A 7,486-nucleotide genomic window follows, 5' to 3' on the forward strand; every position below is an offset into this window, starting at 1 on the left:
TCCTTTGCCATTTCAGGAATAAAAAAATATTGTCCAACGGTAATGCAATACCTCCCTGTATATTGTTTTTAGAAGCTTTGAAGAGCTAATTTTCCTTAAACCGCGACGCATATTGAGAATATAATTCAATAATCTTTAATGCTGACAGGTAGAGCGAGGAAAAGGCACCCATTTCTGAAGTAAGGCTGCTGCAAACTGTACTACATAAAATGAACACGTTCTTCCTTAAAGGAATCGCTCGAGAATATACCATCACATCGTTCTATCGTTACTGTCCAGCGCCCTTAATTAAGATGCATTTCATCAGTGACTACATTTATTTCTTCTTAAAACCTCCTGTAAAATAAGGGGGAATAACGGGGCTGAGAATTCAAGGACGTGGCCATCTCTCAGAAACATAATTAGAAGAGTCTCAAAGATCATGGTTCTCTGCGGAATTAAGATATGCCATCTATGCCTTTGCAGTTTACATTCACGTGAAAAAGTGCCGCGACTCAACAATCAGAAACCCGGTATATTTTCGTTCTTCGCCGTGCACCTGCTTCATCGGAGGCGATAACACGCTGTTGTCCATACCGGTTTTCCAAACACGAGCACACGCTAAAAAGACGATATGCTATGCAGCATTATAATTATTTGAAAAGGGCGCCACATACTATTCCATGGGGGATGCGGATCCTATGGACAAAGTAGTAAGGTTTCGGTTTTGGTTTTCGCGAAAGTAATAAGGTTTTTAAAGCGCTTGTGTAGTATTTATGCTTTGAACCAATGGCCCTTTGTGTTCTTGGATGCTAGAGCAAGCTACACTTGGCAAGAGTGCAATCAATATAGATATGACCGCGAAATTGGTTTCTGTTTCACTTTTTACCCATTTTGCCCGGAGGCGGCGGAAAATCATCCGCGCAGCAAACAACTGTGTGCGCCGGTGTGTAGGCGTCGGCGGCGTTTTCTCTCGTGGATCACGTTTTGATTGAAATTCAACTTAATCATCCACTTACGGTAAGTCTACACGATTATTTTTATTCATTTGGTCTCCTTAGCCACTCTAAGCAGTGCTGTGTGTGCAGAGCAGATTATGTGCGCAGCGACAAACTTCCTATCCACGTTTGTAAGCACGTTTGTGTGAGCAGCGGCAGCCGCCATCTTCTCGAATAATGCGGTTACGTCTGTGCCGCTGTCTTTCCAAACGCGCGGAAAGGCACTCGGTGCGAAACCCGGGACGGTAAGCCCTCCTCGCGAACTCTCTGCTGGCTTTTCCGTGTTGACAGGTAGGTGCACAGCCAGAAATGTCGCTTAGCCCGTGAGTGAAGGCCGAAATGAAACTATGCGTTGGAGCCGTGTGAGCACGATTTACCTGGCATCTGCGGAAACGCGCAATCAAATTCTGAGGTCGATTACATTTATTTTTTATTCTTTGTATTATCGCCTGTCGGGACCATGGAGTGCTGTTCATTGAGAGGTGTGCATTAATTGCTTTTTTGTTGTAGCCGCTCACTCGGTGTGCGTCGTGGGCAGCGACGTTTCACCAAATATGTTTTGTAACGCTATTGACTAGAGCTCGAGGCGTTTGTCAAAGTTGTAGTGAAGCGGCGGTGGAGGAATGCTAATAGAGTGATGGTTGAAAAAAAAGTGGTTGCCGGCGCAAATGACGAGCGTGTACAAACACCGCGAAGATCCTACGAGCTGCATCCCGTCTCCCCTTTCGTTGCACACGTATGGATTCGTCCATCTCTGTTATCCGAGCCGTTGGACGCCGCTGCTGGCCTGCGGGCAATTCATTTCTAAAGCTGAGTAAAGGGCGCCTCGACAAGAGATGGCTTTCATTTCGTTCCCAGAGGCTCGTTCATGAACCCCGCTTACGCGTGCACAAATTTCTCCAGTACCAATTGTGCGGGAGGCAGAGCATGCGTTTCTGATCTCAGACTGCTACATTACAAAAACGCCAATGTAACTTGGCGCTTATTTGCGCCGCGAATACAATTCTGCTCGCGCTGTTTTATTATGGCTGCGCCTTTTGATGAACACGTTAATTGTTTCAATGGAATAATTCTTACTTTGAGTGTGTTCGTTGCTTTCGTTGATTTTTCTATCTGCATTAGGTTAGAGTACCTGCATGCAGGTGTCTCCTTTTTACTGCTCTGTCCGGGCTGCACTTAAAGTAAAAACTTAACTGAATTTGAGATGGTATTTCATCCTTGCAGTAATGAGCTTGTTGTCTGAAGCTCATGTATGGTTCTGAAATGGCGCTACTGCAGCCACTATGTGCTGTTTGAGTTTTTCTGGATAATGAGCACAGCATGGAAGTGTTGTAACCCGCTTGTTCCAAAGAGTGCACGCTGGTGTATGAGTATGCTGTTTAGTCTTAGTGTTTCAAGTTGTGGGCGCAAAACCGTGGTGAACTGGTTCGCAGTCTGCCTGGTAGGTTTTGCATGGCTTGTGCCCGTTTGATTATTGGCATACGTACCAGGCTTCATGCAGGGTATTTTGAAGCGCCTCTTCAATATGGGGTATAAGAATAAATGCTTGAATATTCTCCAGTTGGGATCCTTTTGCAAGGAGCACTGAATGTACGTTTTATGGGGTAGCATTCTCAACAGCTCGTAGCGAGTCAATGATGATAAGTTGCACAAGTTTTCTAAGTATTCTATTCAAATTAATATAAAGGGAATGCATACAGAGGTCAGTATTCGCAGTAGGTATTTAGTATAGAGGTTGAGTGCTGCACGGAATGTGGGTATTAGTTACAATGTTTTATGACAGCCACTTAGAATTTGTCATGGATATTTACTGAAATGATGAATCCGGCGCGATGGCTCAGTGGTTATCGTGTTCTTCAGGTGCTCAAGTTATGCCAAGTCGTCAGTTATGTTATGTAAACCTACATCAAGTTATCGTCACCACTGCAAAGTACCGACGATAACTGCGAGCATCACATAACCGTCTCTGCCTTTGTGCAGATTACCCACTGTGCAGCTGTACATCTCACTGGTCATCACACGTGCCCTGAAGACGTACGGTAGTCTCAAGCAGCACACGAGGAAGGCATGGTCGTCGGTGTCATTCGGAAATCTGGCACAGCATCAACGGTTCACTGTGGGCTATAAAAGAAGATTCCTTCCACTGGGACCTCACTTGGCAGTGGTGACCGTAACTGCGAGCATCATGTAACCATCTCTGCCTTTGTGCAGGTTTGTGCATAATTATGCCTCACTCTATGTGACTTTGTTTTCCTTTTATGTCATCGCTGCTGCTAAGTGGATGGGGTTTTTGTAAAGGTTCTGAGCGTACTATAGCACGTTGTTGTGCTTGCCGTCTTCCACTCACTGATAGCATCTTTGCAACAAGCTCAGAGTGCAAATTTAATTTTTATTGTGGTGCGTGTGCGGGAATAACAGAAGAATCTTTCAATGCTAAGCGCGAAGCCAAAAAGAAAGCATGGAAATGTGACTCTTGTCGAGGCAACCACAAGGGCACAAGTACCACAAACAATCCGCAGCATGATTCCAACGTGATACTCAGATTACTGCCGACTGAAACGAAGCTCTCTCTTGCCTTTGTCAAAAAAGTTTGATTCATTTGAGTCGCACATGCAGTTGCTCTCTGATATGTTTGACGACTTTCAGAACCACCTGACTGTTCAAGAAAAAACTACGAAACAACTAACGAAGCGAGTTGAAGGGCTGGGATCTAACAATGTAGGTAGTGATATAACTCAGCTGAAGCAGGACATAGATGATTTGTAGTGGACGTAGTCGCTTTCTTACCCTAGAGCTTCATATATTGACTGAAACCCAGGATGAGGACTTGCTAAGCAAAGTAAATGAGATTGAAGAAAAGCTGCTAGTTAAGTCTATTACACAAGACGACATTACCGCTGTGCATTACCTACACAGGGCTGAACTGACGAAAACATTGCAAACCTTTTCAACATGCACTTTGTAGAAGTTGGTGCCTCAAATGATATTCATGGTGCATTATCGTGTGAACAATACATGAATATTCAATGTCCTCAAGCTGTATTTCTCACTCCAGCTTGCGCCGAATAAGTCCTCAACATTATCATGACGCTGAAGGACAACTGTGCATCAGCCTACGATGATGTGAAAATTTCCCCCGTGAAAGCTGTAGCTGCACTGATAGCTCCAGTCCTTACGTGTATATGCAACTGCATACTTCAAGTAGGTATATTTCCAAACCAAATGAAGCTTGCGCGTGTTCCAGCTATTCATAAACGTGGTGCTTTTGAAGACTTGAACAGCCATAGACCAATGTCAGTGCTTTCAGTCTTTTCAAAAGTTGCTGAACACATAATGAACAAAAGAATTGTCGATTTCCTCACTCTGCATAACTTGATAGTAAACAAGCAGTTTGGATTCAGAAAGAATAAGGCAACTGAAACTGCTTTACTTTATATTAAACAGAAAATTGTTGACAACATTAAGAAATGAAAGCTTACTTTGGGTTTATTTCTTGATTTCAGGAAAGCCTTTGATTCTGTCCATCATGATATATTATTTATAAAGCTACCGTTCTATGGAATCCAAGGTACAGCACATGCCCTGATGGAAAACTGTTTAATTTGTAGGGAGCAATACACCACAATAAAGAGCTCCGAATCCGATCAAGGCACTATTAAATACGGAGTTCCATAGGGATCCATTCTAGGCCCCATATTATTCTTGATATATATGAGTGATATTATAAACACCCCAGGCTGCTTTGAAACGGTATTACATACAGATGACACTAATGTATTTTTTTCAGGTTTCAATGAAAGTTTCGTTTACAGGGAATCAAATGAATGGCTTCACTATTTAGACTTTTGGTTAGCCTTTATTAAACTAGATTTAAAGATAAACCAGACAGAATACCTGATTTTCAAGCCTAAAGGTAGCAATAAAGATAGTGAGTTCAAATTGAAGTTCTGGAATAAAATTATCAACCAGTCTAAGAGGATTTGCTTTCTAGGTGTTATCTTTCATGAAATGTTTCTCTAGAATTCGCACACAGAAGCTCTCCGAATTGAACTTTCACGTGTTTTTGGCATATTAAACAGGTTGCCAGTGAAGCAACAAACTTACTATGCTCTCTTTCATTCACGTTACATATTGTTCCCTGGTATCATCAGACACAACACAAAGAAACCTTGATTAGGTTCACCTTCTGGAAACGCGCTCAATATCTGGTATTCGAAAATTCCAAAAGTAGAACATTGCTTGCCATACTTTAAGGTCTATGACATACTAGAGATCAGTAAGCTATTCAAATATGTTATTTCTGGAAATCGTGCACCAGTATATGTTACACCCTTCAAATTAGAAAGGTTCAATACAAAAAGAAACACGCTCCACATCTCCTTAGGGAAGATAAAATACAGGTGCCCCGACCTCGCACAAACTATGGTGATGTGAGATTATGTATGCAAATAGCAAATTTATTGAATCAATATCCAGCCATCTTTGAATTATTACCAATCTACCCATCACTACCTAAAGAAAACACTAAGACATATGTACCTAATGGAATAATGAGTCAAATAATTTCTTTTGTGTCATGGATGATATTTCGGTGTGTTGTCCGTGTAAATAGTATTCGGGAATCTGTAAACCTTTTTTTTTTCATATGCAGAAGCATGCACACATTCCTCAGGGTTGTCCATTTGTTTTGTTTTGTGTGCTTGCATACATATTGGTTGTTGTACAATGTACTGTACTGCAAATGTGTTCGAATATGCCTATAGTGATTGCCACTGCTGACAGGGGTGGGATGGCCTCATCAGGAAAAATGCCATGCTTTAAGGTCTATGACATACTAGAGATCTGTAAGCTATTCAAATATGTTATTTCTGGAAATCGTGCACCAGTATATGTTACAGCGTTCAAATTAAAAAGGTTCAATACAAAAAGAAACATGCTCCACATCTCCTTAGGGAAGATAAAATACAGGTGCCCCGACCTCGCACAAACTATGGTGATGTGAGATTATGTATGCAAATAGCAAATTTATTGAATCAATATCCAGCCATCTTTGAATTATTACCAATCTACCCATCACTACCTAAAGAAAACACTAAGACATAAGTACCTAATGGAATAATGAGTCAAAGAATTTCTTTTGTGTCATGGATGATATTTCGGTGTGTTGTCTGTGTAAATAGTATTCGGGAATCTGTAAACCTTTTTTTTTTCATATGCAGAAGCATGCACACATTCCTCAGGGTTGTCCATTTGTTTTGTTTTGTGTGGTTGCATACATATTTGTTGTTGTACAATGTACTGTACTGCAAATGTGTTCGAATATACCTATAGTGATTGCCACTGCTGACAGGGGTGGGATGGCTTTATCAGGAAAATTGCCATTAGCCTTCTCACCCAGGACAAATTTTGTATATTTTTGTCCCAAATAAACTGTATTACTACTACAACCTTAATCATGCAGGTTCGATCCTGGTCTAGCCAGTCGCGTTTCGATACAGGCAAAATGCTAGAGGCCTGTATTCTATGCAATGTCAGTGCACGGTAAGAAACCGCAGGTGGCCGAAATTACTACGCAACCTTTCACTATGGCGCCTCTCATAGCCTGAGTCACCTTGGGTTTTTGGACCACATAAAACCAAACCAAAACATTGACTAGCTTTCTTGAATGGGATAGCCAGGATATATGTACCTTGTGTTGTAAGCACATTTGTAGAGATGGTGTGGGAATTTTTTGTTCAGTTCCTCTTATTTTTTTCCTTCCACTGTACAGGTCAACATGCCCGGATGACTGACTGCAGACAACAGGTCGCAAGATTGCTTCTGAGGAAACTATAGTCGGACCATTACTTTCAACATTTATTTTTATGTGGTGCATTCTTATGGTGCATGTATTGCATATTCCTTGCCTGCATAGCTTGGAAATAAACTAAATTGTAAGTATATTGAGCGTCATGTCATTTGTGAAGACCGTGTGGTGACCTTTTTCAACAGTTGTAGACGACTGTCTATAGGCAGTCTACAGACAATGGTCTATTAAGGTTTTTTAGACAGCTCTATAGGCTGTCTATAGACAAATGTCTACAGCATGGCCAGGCCACATAACTGGAATGTCTATAGACCTATGTCTACTGGACCAGTAGACTTTTGTCTATAGACAGAACCTGGAAGTGTATGGCCTAATTCTATAGATCATCTATAGACTGCCTATAGACCTGTGTCTATTATCAGTAGACATTTGTCTATAGATGGTCTATAGACAGAAGTCTATAGGAAGTCTATGGTCATAAATCTATAAATCTTCTATAGACTGTCTATGGACCTGTGTCTATAGACTGCCTATGGACCTATCTACTTTCAGTAGACTTTTGTCTATGGACTGTCTATAGACAAAACTCTACTAAATGTGTATGGCCATAAGTCTATAGAATGTCTATAGACTGGTCTAAAGGATTTGTCTATAGACTTCTTAGACTAAAGTTCATAGACAGTCTATGGACTGTCTAAAGAAA

General features: G+C 41.3%; 1 long non-coding RNA gene across 1 annotated transcript; it reads left to right on the plus strand.

The window, feature by feature from the left end:
- The first annotated feature begins 3,062 nt into the window (after positions 1 to 3,062).
- On the plus strand, positions 3,063 to 6,917 carry LOC144135805 (uncharacterized). The gene is made up of 2 exons (XR_013315555.1): positions 3,063 to 3,188; positions 6,748 to 6,917. It is a non-coding gene; the product is annotated as an uncharacterized LOC144135805 (long non-coding RNA).
- Positions 6,918 to 7,486: the final 569 nt, after the last annotated feature.

Source organism: Amblyomma americanum, chromosome 1 (assembly GCF_052857255.1).
Source record: "Amblyomma americanum isolate KBUSLIRL-KWMA chromosome 1, ASM5285725v1, whole genome shotgun sequence".
Lineage (NCBI taxonomy): Eukaryota > Metazoa > Arthropoda > Arachnida > Ixodida > Ixodidae > Amblyomma > Amblyomma americanum.